This window comes from Hydra vulgaris, chromosome 07 (genome assembly GCF_038396675.1).
Source record: "Hydra vulgaris chromosome 07, alternate assembly HydraT2T_AEP".
In the NCBI taxonomy this organism is placed as follows: domain Eukaryota; kingdom Metazoa; phylum Cnidaria; class Hydrozoa; order Anthoathecata; family Hydridae; genus Hydra; species Hydra vulgaris.
In genome coordinates, this window is record NC_088926.1 from 17,527,501 (window position 1) to 17,540,430 (window position 12,930).

The 12,930-nt window shown below is 27.2% G+C and overlaps 1 protein-coding gene across 2 annotated transcripts in view; it reads right to left on the reverse strand.

The window, feature by feature from the left end:
* Positions 1 to 12,930, reverse strand: part of LOC101238158 (receptor-type tyrosine-protein phosphatase eta) — a 112,607-nt gene that overhangs the window by 74,197 nt on the left and 25,480 nt on the right. The window lies entirely within an intron of this gene.

Genomic DNA, 12,930 nt, shown 5'->3' on the forward strand with positions numbered 1-12,930 from the left:
GAAGATAAATGAATTACACCTAACTTTAATTAACTTAATTTATAATTAAAGTAATCACAATGGGAAAATAAATGAAAACAAAAATTTAGAACTAAAAACAAAAATTCAAAGTTTTAAAATGAGTTTTTCAACAACCACACAATAAGCTTTAAAGGTTGTCCACAGACATAGGATAAAGGTTTTGTACTGGTTAGAAATCTAAGTAGTAAAAAAAAAATTTAAACTTATCTCTATTTTTATATCTATTTAGATAGGTTAATGTATGGCTCACTGGAAAAAAAAATTTCATGATAAGCAATAAGACTTTGATACTAATATTTTATCTTTTAAATAGATTGAGTTTTTTTAAAAAAGTTTTCCTTTTTTAAAAAAAATTAAGATCAAGTAAACTCAAAAACTTGAATCTCATAATTATTATACCACATAAAAGTAGGAGTTTTAGATCTACGATGAATTTGTAAACTGAATTAAAATTACAAGTATTCTTGTAGCAGTTTTATAATTAGTGATAAACAGTAATTATGTAATAAACAGTAATAAAAATAATTGTAACAGTTTTATAATTAGTGATAAACAGTAATTGTGTAAACAGTGTGTAATAAAAAGAAAACAGTTATTAAAAAGTTAATTTATAAATAGAACCATTCAAATAAACAAAAAATATTCAATATATTTGAGATACATATATACATATATATATATATATATACATATATATATATATATTTAAACAACTTTAAAAAGTATTCTACACAATAGAGTGCTCAATGTTCTTAAAAGAACAGAGCAATTGTATTAGTAGTAGAAAATCACTCAACAAAATTTTTTGTTTTTTTTTTGTTTTGTTTTTCTGATGAATCTTTGTTGATGAAACACAGTATTAAATGGAAAAAAAATTTGTTAAGTGATTTTCTACTACTAATATATATATATATATATATATATATATATATATATATATATATATATATATATATATATATATATATATATATATATATATATATATATATATATAGATATATATATATATACATATATATATATATATATATATATATATATATATATATATGTATATATATGTATATACATAAACACACAGATATATATATATATATATATATATATATATATATATATATATATATATATATATATATCTGTGTGTGTATGTATATAAATATATATATATATATATATATATATGTATATATATATACACACAGATAAATATATATATATTTATGTATATATTTATATATATATATATGTATATACATACACACAGATATATATATATATATATATATATATATATATATATATATATATATATATATATATATATATATATATATATATATATATATATATATATATATATATATATATATACATTACCATAACCCATCGAAGAATTGTTATAATATCTTGGTATTTTTGTCTACTTAAGGGATTTTTGTCTGCTCTCAATTGTGGAAGACTTAACGGAATCTCTGCAGGCTTCCTTTTATTTCTTCTTAAATCCACCACAGAGAAGGCTTCTTCAATGAACAAAGTATTATAAAAGAGATTTCTTCTGAGATCTGCTTTTGTCAAGCGATAAGACTGAACTTTACCTATTAAAGATTTGACATATGACTCGCCAATACAAAATGTTTTTATAAAAAAAGGTCTTACATACTCTAACTACAATTCCATTGTTGTTTATTTTATAATGAACTGTTTTATTTTTATTTTTGCTACTGTCTATTGCTCTTGATCGCTTCACAGATTCAATTGTTAGGCAACAAGCAATATACTGATTTTTTGTTCCACGATGCATTACCAACCCAAAAATCATCAAAAATACATTTTCGCATTTCTGTGCTGAAATGCATGCTGCATTTGTAACGACAATTGTCCTTACAAGGCTTCTTTAGTTCCCTGGACTTCATGGTTTTCCCTCTTGAGGAAACGTATTGCTTTCCACTGACTTGGTTCAGTTTCCTAACATTTTTTTTCCATGCATGTATTTTTCTCTTCCTCTTTCTGCTCTTAACTGCTGTTGATGGTCTGTCTTCACTCTCATTATCAGTGCTCGAGTAAGGAAGTAGCGAATCGTTAATGTTGATATTTGGGATAATATTCTCTTGACTGACATCAGACAATGAAGAAATACATCCAGATAATGATCTTGAACGGTCTAGCATATACTCAGAACCTGAATCTTCAAGTTCTGACTTAGAGATGTACCTAATGCCTACAACAAAATTAAAGTTTTTATTATTAGATTGATGCTTTACATAAAGAAAACATTCAATATTGTTTGAACAGGGTTGCATACCTTTCATTTTATGCAATGGAACCTCATGTCTTTTAATTTTATTTACACAGCTATCATCAGAATCAGATATACAACTATTATAATCATGTGTAATTAAGATAGAATTATCTTAATTAGATGTTGACACTCCTGTGTTGGAAATACAAAGAATATCTGCAACAAAATTAAGTTTTTAATATGATTACCTATTCAGTATTTTTAGTAATGAAAACATGTGATTATGAAGACATATATCATACATAGATACCTGTAAATATATGCAATCTGGCTAGAACTCAATGCTTGCATTATAAAAAGATTACAATACGCTATTTATTAATTTATATCATTGTGAATACCTAGTTGATATATAAACTGAAGAATACAATAAATACTCTTGCCAAACTTACCTTCTTATTTTTGATTCAATGCAATGTTCACCATTTTATTTGCTTTTTTCGAATAATTATTATAAACAGACATCTAGTAGATAGTAATATCATACTTTACAATGTAATTTTATGTTTTAAATGATAAACAAAAGCTAAAATTGGCGCAAAATCTTGACACAACAATGGAAAAAACACGCGGGCAACATGCAACTGTCAATATGAGATATTCTCAAAGTCATAGACAAAACATCTTAAGTAGCATAGTGTATTAAAATGTTTAGGGCCAATACATCTTAAGTGTTTTAAGATTTTTTGGCTCTTAGCCAGAGAGGACTTTAAACTTTATGGATTTTCATTTCCTGTCAAACCACAATAGATAGAGATTTTAAGCCATTTTGGCCCTAAAGAATACACAACAGAGATTTCAGATATGTATATAACTCATTTTACCCAAAAATGGAATTATATATAAATGTATATATATATATATATATATATATATATATATATATATATATATATATATATATATATATATATATATATATATATATATATATATATATATATATATATATATATATATATATATATATATATATATATATATATATATATATATATATATATATATATATATATATATATATATATATATATATATATATATATATATATATATATATACAAAGATTTTGACTCTGAAATCTTTTCCGGTCTTATGGGAAAAGCACTTTCTTCAATTTCGAAACGATACAAAAATTGTCTTAAAGATCTTACATAATTTATTAAATGCAAGTATTTAATCTGAAATTATATATTATATACTATATAGTTTATCTATATAATAAAGCATAATCTAATAAAATGGCAACAAAATAATATAACATCAACACTATAAATACCATACTACTCAACAGTATTGAGAACTTTTTGGAAATATAAATAAAAAAAATAGAAATATAAAGGCAACAAATGCAACAAAAACAAATGTTTTCTCATAGCACAATTCTTTTCATAGAAACAATATTTAAAATAATTAAAGCAAAATAACCTTTCAAAAGGTCTAAAGGACCCTTTATTTTAATGGCTGATGTACAAGTTTTACATCACAAAGACTGCCAACTATCTAGTTATGATATTTAAAAACATATCTGATAGAAACAAACAAAAAAAAGCTTTTTCAATTAAGGTTAATAAATTGCAAAAAGTCTCAAAAAGAAAAAGTAAAAAACTGACGACATTTACAAAATTAGAAAATTTTAATGGAGAAATAACTTAAGATAATAAAGCAGAAAAACAGATTAAAATAAAAGGCAGTTTCAAACCATTTGCTAATTAAAAAATCAGCTAAACAAATTTTTTTTTAATCTTTTTTTTATTTGACTTCTTCAGTTTGTTTTTTGATGAACCTCTTCTTTGATTTCACTAAACTTTCTTTTAAACCTGTTTACTTTCTAAGCATAACTCAGGTCGTTTCTTCTGCAAACTGCATACTTTGTAAACTTTTAGGGAAATTTCTGTAAGTTTGTTTTTCATCGCTATAATAGATTTTTACGCTGTCTTGTGATGTGCATCACCTGTTCAGCTTTCTTCGTTTAGTATTTTTTAACTCTATTGTATATTTCTGTTAAGTTGATCAAAAAAGATGACCAATGGTTTAGGGATTTAAACTAAGTGCAGATTTTAGACTTGAAATAACAAGACATAAGAGGTTGGCCAATAAACCATGTTAAGCAAACCTGGTTTTGCAGAACTGTATATTTTATGTAATGCAAACATTTAACAAAACATTTACTTGATTAACGAAACACTTAATTATTGTATTTTTTTAACTAACAATATTAAATTTTTAATAAAATAAAATTTTAATTTTAATAAAATGATTAGTATTTTTTTATTCAAACACTAGTAAATTTGAATCAGTATTTATTTTTGCCCAGTAAAACAATCAGCAAATTAAGCAAAATGATTAGTGGATTTAAAATAACCAGTAGATTTATTAAAACGACCAGTAAATAATTCTAACATAACAAGTAAAAAAATAAAATTTAGATCAGGTTCTTATTATTAAAATATGGTTGATAAAAACATTAATAGATCACTAAAAGTATTTTTTTGAGGGTTAAAATGGTTTTATCTTTTTTTATGGTTCATTTTTACCAACCCAGTAAAAAGGAACTAAAATATGTATTGAATCAATAAAAACGGCAATATTTAGGTACAAAAAGCATAAATTTACAAAAATGAGGTTTTAAAAAAAATTTTATGACAGAGTTTATTTAAAAAAATTATGATTTTGTCTAAATACTCTTGCAATACACATGAAGCTATTTGTCATAAAGATGATTCAACAGGAAAGCTGAGTTCATAATAATTTTTTTGTCGATATAAATAATGGCAAGCCATGGTGCTTTTTAGGAAGTGTATTTAACCTTATCTTTAATAATGATGTGGATTTTTTTTATTTTGAAGCTGGTTGTCCTTGAACTAATAAACTTTAAATGTGTCATAGTGTATGGTACATTTATATGGATTTTGTATTGTACTACTAATACAAAATCCTAATTTTTATCATTACAACACATAAACAACCTTCATACTTACAAATAATCATTATAATTATATCATAACAGTTTTTTTACTATACTGACTTTAGCCGGGATCATGTAGCAGAAGACACCCCATTGCTTTGAGTTCCAGTTGCAAAAAAAGCTATAAACTTTTGAGCTTCCAAATCAAGAATCAAACAGTGGGAACATGAAAACCGTAAAATTCTTGTAACAACTTTTCACCATCCCCTATGTCTTAATGTACGAGCAACATGTTGATAAAATAATTATTTTATGAAGTTTAAAATTTATTGGTGAAAATAAATTTAGTTGATAATAGTAAAAAAATTGATACTTGCAATTGTTTGTTTAATTTTAGGAAAATATTCATAAGAATTATTTCGAAGTGTTTTTAAAAGTATAACTTCAAATTTGTAGAGTTTACTCAAAGTCAAATTAACAGTGCAGAAATTCTTGAAAGTTTAAAATGATAGAGTTTAAAATATTCTGCTTTAAATAAAATGTGAGCTTAATAGTTGAAACTTTAATTTATACATATATATATATATATATATATATATATATATATATATATATATATATATATATATATATATATATATATATATATATATATATATATATATATATATATATATATATGTATATATATATATATATATATATATATATATATATATATATATATATATATATATATATATATATATATATATATATAAATTAGTTTATAAAAATTAATGTTTTGGCAGAGACTTAATTTTTTTTTTTTTAATTCTTTTAACTGTTAAAAAAAAGTGATTAAACACGGTTTGATATCTCTCTAACTCCATCTCTCCTAAAACATTATTTCTTTTTTGATAAAAGCATTGAACTTTACAACTTTTAAAAATTTTATTTTATATTATGTAACAGAAAAATGTCAAATTAACTAATGGTTTTTTTTAATTTAAATATTTAAAAAAAATTGTTTATTGGAAGAGGATCCTTTAATGACACCCCCTGAGCCTGTTTGCAGAGGGGCGTCATTGAAGCATACAAGTGGGAGGGTTCCTAAATCAGTGGTTTTACTGTGACGCACAGCGGCTAAAAATCCTTAAAAAGTGGTAAAAAAGAAAAAAAATTCAAGTCTTTAGTTTCTAAATACAAACCACTTTTAATCATGATACTTTTTGTGTGTTATGATATAGAATATATATAAAACATGAAAAGAATTATTCTTCTTCAAAAAATCAAAGAGCTAGGTTTTAATAAAGTTATTCTGCTTGAATTTTTGTTTAAAGTAGTTTTAAATGTTTATAACCTTCATGAAGATGACCTCAATAAATCAGAGCTTACCGACTTGAAGAATAAGTTGTCTGTTTTTAAAGCAAAAGTGGGAGCTAAGTTAGATAAGCATAATAGAAACAATGACAGATTGATTTTAAAAGAGTTTGGCTGCAGGTAAAGAAACAAAATTATTTCTTTATGCATTCATTCTATTTAATTAAGTTTCTATTTACAGGAGGAGTTTTTTCCCGATCTCATTGAAGGAACTAAATTTAAAGAAGGTCCAGGTAGAAAAAATAAAACTTGGTGAAAGAAGCAAAAGAGCTAAAATTGCCCATTTAGCTGAAAAGAATCACGAAGCATTGGCTTCTTTAAAAAGTACAGCAACTGAATTCAACATTGAAAGAAACAATTTTATCTTTATAGTAAAGAAGGATTTGGACCCAGATAAAGCAAATGAAATTAGGAAAAACATGTCTATGCATGAGCCTGTTAAAATGAAAGTTAAAGATGCTCTCAGCCTAAAAATTTAATGTGATCTGGAGGATGAAAAATATCAGATAATCAGAGATAGCTCCTTATAACAAAATGCAAACATCTATCCGTCTCTTCATAAAACTTTTACTGAAAAAAGAAATGCTTTCCTGATAATATGATTTTTTCAGAAACATCTGCAGTTTGCTCTCTTCAATCTCTTTTTAATCACACGCTTTGTAGAATCTTGAGTCTAAATAGTTGCAACAAATATTTTCTGAATTATCATTAAAGATATCAATCAACTTGGAATTATGCATTTCAAAGGCGGTTTTGATGAAGCGTCTAGCCAGAGTCTGTATAAACAAAATTATTTAGATACAACTTATAATGAAGTTATTAAAAATGAAGAGAGTATTTTCCAAACATCTATTGTGCCTCTTAAACTGAGTGTTAATGATATAATAATATGGTACAATAAAAAACCATCTAGTACACATTTCTGCAGACCAGTACGTTTGTAGTACAACAAGGAAATAGATGTGCTAATTAAAGAAGAAGAGGAGCGATTATGAATTAAGATTCAGAAACTTGAACTATTTGTAGTAAGTTTAGAGTCAGAACCAATTGAGTCATCTATGATGACAGCAATTATAAAGTATAATTTGGATTTGACTGTGTTTGATGGAAAGGTTATTAATGCACTGACAAGTACTCCCTCTTCTCAAATCTGTAATGATATTAAATTGATTAGATCTAAACCTGTTAATAAAGAAGCTTTTTTTTTGTCCTTTCACCTTTTCACGGTTGGATAAAATGCTTTGAGTACATTCTTAATCTTGGATATAAATTCAAAATTAGTTTATTTTATGCTAAAACCTCTGAGCAGAAAGAATAAGTTAAAGAAAGAAAAGCATTTATCCAAAAGAAGTTTAGGGAAGAACTAAGTCTTATTGTTGACATGCCAAAAAAAGGTTTTGGAAACATTTATGATGGTATGACTGCCATGAAGAGCCTTTGAGGAATCGAATACCTTCTCTGAGATAACTGGTGCAGATGTTGACATCATTTCTAGACTTAAAACAATTTAAAAAGCAGTTTGTTCAGGATATGTTCGTCAAGGTTCGTGTTTCGGAGTTATAGAGTTGAGAGAGGGTTATAACCACAATTAAGTAGCCTCCTCATCTGTAGTGGCCTTCTCGGCCTTGAGGAGGTGAATAACAAAATAAAGAAAGAAAAAAAAGATCCAAGCTCTTTTCAAAATTATTGTAATGATACAACAGATAAAATTCTTTCTGAATATAATTGGTATGTTATTCCTCTAAGCGTTAGATTGCCGATGCATTAGAACTTCCCATTGGAGTTCAGAAGAATCTCTAGAGGCTCTTAACAAGGAGGTTAGAAATGCAAGATAAAATCATTCATGCAAAATTTCAAGGATAAATGTTATGAAAAACTAATTTAACTATCTTATGATAAGTAGTGATTCAGTTATATCGAGCATTCAATTCATAGATGTGAAAATGGGAAATTGCTTCCAATTTTTGTTCTTTCTCTTCTTAAACAGTCGTGATATTTTTGTGAAATTTTGTCATTTGTAGTTAAATTTACCATCAAAAATTAAATTTTTCTTTGAGTTAAAATCTAAAATAGTTATAATAGTAATGCTCAGAGTTTAACTATTATATTCAGAGTATACTATTAAACTCTTTGTTGATGTGTGAATTTTTTTTTATTAAAGATAATTCTTTCAATCATTGTTTTTATCAAAAAGGAGGGTAACAATTGATGACAAAAATTTGAAAAAATTAAAATTAAAATTTTCTATGCATTAAAATTTAAAATATGTCTAATAGTAATGCAAAGTGCATTGAATTATATACTCTTTGTTGATGAATGAATTTTTTTTTTTTAATTTTTTTAATCGTTGTTTTTAGCGAAATGGAGGGGCCGGTAATAATTATGACTTAAATTTGGATGGTAGTGACCGAGTGATCACGCCTGATTACCAAGTGGGAAAGAATTAAAAAGAGATTTAAAAATAAATTATATATTATGCGAACTATTACTTGATTCGAGAAGTAAAATTTAAAATAAAAAATATGCTTGCACGTGTAAAATTTCATGCGCGCGTGTTTTGTAGATACGCTCACGTTTTGTTGGTTGTTGCGCGTAAAAATAACTTTAAATCACATAATTGAATTTTTGACAAAAAAAACAATAACTATTCATTTAATACATATTTAAATGCAATCGCTATTTAATTTTTGCCGTTTTTTCGTTATTTTGAGTAAAACCTCTTTTTAGGAGAGTACGATGTAAAATACCAGTAAATTCTCATCCAGAGAGGCAAACTGCTTTGACACCTAAACGAAGAACTGGCAGACTGCCTTATTTTGTTAGCTGAGTAAAGTTGTTGACGGTACCCACTCGTTGGATACTAACCGGATATCAAATGACGGGTAACCATCATATAATAAGTTTAAAATCCATTTTATTTATTTTTAAACGTCAAACCCATTCAGTGTAATATAACAATTCAAAAATATTAACTTGGTGTGTAAAAGACAATCTTAAAAATCTTGTTGTTTAAAATTTTAATAGTTCACAATTTCTTTGTCACCATCAGAATTTCTGAAACATTGAATATAATGTTCGGAAAGTTATTTGAGTTTCTGATTCAGATATCAACATAGACGATGTTTTGTCGGACTTTTTTTTTCCCGTGAACTTTGGGAAGTCTTCCCGAAGTTCACGAGAAAAAAAGTCAGACGAATTATCGTCTAATATCAACAGTGACGTATCCAGGGGAGGGGGAGGGGGGTATGCATCCCTCCCACTAGAATCTGAAGTTCCTAAAATATCTTAGAAATTTTGTGACATCTTTTTTTTTTCAGGAGACGCAAATGTTTTCAAAATACAAAAATAATTCATTATCACTCCCCTTCTTTCTTTCCTCCACCCCCCTCCCCTCCCCTCCTCCTACCATCCCAAAAAAAAATCCTGGTTCTATCACTGGATATTTACTTATTTTGCATTAATAATTACTATTATTACTTCAATAATTAATATAAGTTCTGTTTTATATAAAGAATAACATGTTTTATATAAAGGATAACAAGCAAGAGGTTCCAAGTTCGATCCCCACCACGTCCCTGGTAGTACCGTGCTCAATTTGTTTCTCCGCGCAGCAGAGAAACAAATTTAGCACGGTACTACCAGTTTGTCAAGATTCGTGTTTTGGAGTTATAGAGAGAGGACTATAACCATAATTAAGTAGCCTCCTCGTCTGTTGTGGCTTTCTGGGCCTTGGGGAGGTGAATTAACAAAAAAATAAATGTACACAGTACAAGTTTTCTTTTATGTAAAACAGAACTTATCCAACTTGTTTATTAATTTGTCTCTCGGACAAAAATCTTTCAAAACCTGGAAGATGGAAAATATAATTATGCTACTTTAGCACGCAAAAACATGTGCACTTGGGACTTCACTGCCATCAGAACACGCTCTCTTGACAAATGGGCATGCGGTCAAACGACGGCGTACATATCTGGCATCCGAAACAATGGACTGACTAGAATTTCTAAACCATAATTGGAACTTGCGTAACTTTAACATTTAAAGTAAAACAAAATTTAAAAATAAGTGAAAAAGAATATTTCTAAATAAATGACATCTTTGAATTAAAAGTTTTTATTGACTGTTTTTAAAAACGACCTTTTTTTAAAAAAAAAATTTTACAACGGGTACCCGCCCGCTTGTTTTATGGATATCAGGGCAGGAATTTTTACAATATTCAACAACCCTAAAGCTGAGTGGGGTTGGAGATTCAATAAAAAGGAAGTGAAAGACACAATACGGAAAATTGTGAAAGAAAACAATACTGAATTTTTTTTTGTCAATGAACAACTTATTAGAGATTGGTTGTGTGGCTTCATGCGACGCCATCCAAAATTAGTTCCAAGAAAAATAAAACACCTTAGTGAAACGAGACCTTAGGCTGAAAACCCTTTAAAATAAAACACCTTAGTAATACGAGAGCTTAGACTGAAAACCCTTTATCATTAACATAAACTGCTCGAGAAGATTCTACAAAATCCTGGAGAAGGCGGCCTACCAAGTCAAACATTTTCACCTACCCAAAGACATTAGTAATGTCTTATCATGTTTGTTTGCAGAAAAAGGGGATGCTAGAGTGACCAAGAGCATTGGTGGCTCAAGACGTGAACAAGTAACTTTAAATTGTGCATGGTCCGCAAACGGTCTGACACTGAAACTTTATACGTACAAAGGAAAAAATATGTACTACAACTATGTTCTGGATGACCCTAATGGAGCTGCCTATACAACAAGTAAAAAGAGCTGGGTGGAATCATCTCAGTTTTTTGACTTGTTTCACAACATTATTCTTAAGAATGCAAAAAATCTTAAAAGCCATGAAAGAATCCTTATATTTAATGGACATGCCTCAAATGTGAGCTTGTCTCTAATTAAGTCAGCAAAAAAGAATAGTTCTTCTACGCCTGCCCTCTCATCTAACCCATCTTCTCTAACCTTTAGATGCATCAATGTGAAAAGAAAATGCCAATATTGAAATGTCTTTGTTGAAATACGCACATTATGAGCTATTACTAAAAAAGCTCTTACCTGGCTTTACTCTTCCAAAGTTTTTCCACAGTAAAACAAATGAAAAGTGGTTTCGGGGAATTTACAATTTCCTTTTAACAAAGGATGCCATTAATTCAAGCTCGTTTAGGCAGTATCCTCAAGTTGTAGTGTTAACAGCTGCAGAAACATTCACATTGCCCACGCCAACTGCGTCAAGCTCTATACAAGTATTTTCCGCGGCATGCTCTTCACAGATATTTTTTATCACTTAAAAATATTTACAGTTTGAATTTATTATTTATTTATTTTAATGGAAAAACAAAGTTCTTGAAAACACGGTGTTTAACACCCCTAATTACCATATTCAAATTTAAAAATAACTGTTTTTAACTAAAAACCCTTTTTTTTTCCCTCAATATTTCTCAATAAAGTAAATGCAGTGTAAACCTCTACAAAAAATGATATTTAACAATTTTTAAAAGAGGCGAAAGATCGTTTTTTTAAACCTCTTAAAAAAAAAATTTTTACAATTTTTGTAAAATATTTTATTCACAAGATTTCATTTAATGCGAAGTTTTAAACAACTTTGCAGTGTAAATTATCTATCATTAAAAAAAAAGTGCAATGTTAAGTATGTAACATAAACAACAACGGTGGCAAAAGAGACCCCCAGGTTTTATTTTGTGTCACTCAAATGAAACCTTTTTTATTCAAGAGTATTTTTCTTAACAATAGATAATTAAGTATAATAAATGGGGCAAAAGGGTAAATTTGAGGGGAATCTTAGCCCATTAGAGCATTTTAGATGCACGTAAAAATTTTTTGATTTTTTTTTTAAATTTATTTAATGGTATATGTTCCAGAAAATGAAAAGTTTATAAAATAGGAAAAAAAAATGATAAGAGTCACAAATGGGGCGAAGGGTTGAGATTGAGGTGGTCTAAACCCATTCAAGCATTTTGTATAGCCATAACAACAAAATATAAATTAAATTTTAGATAATTTAAGCAAAATTTAAAACAACAAAAACATTTTTCTCAGATTTAAAAAAAACTCTTTTCTTTTGTTATAAGACAAATATTCTTGAATAGAAAAGATTTCATTTGAGTGACAACATACAACAGGTCTCTTTGGTTATAAGTGAAAAAAATTGTATTGTGTAAATTATGTAACATTAAAAACAATTTTGTTGTTTAGATTTTAAATATAAAAAACTATTGTATACTATGCAACATGAAAAAAGTAGTGTAATTATGCAGCGTAACAAATAATAGAGTAGAGCAATTTTAAAGGCTTTGATGTTCTA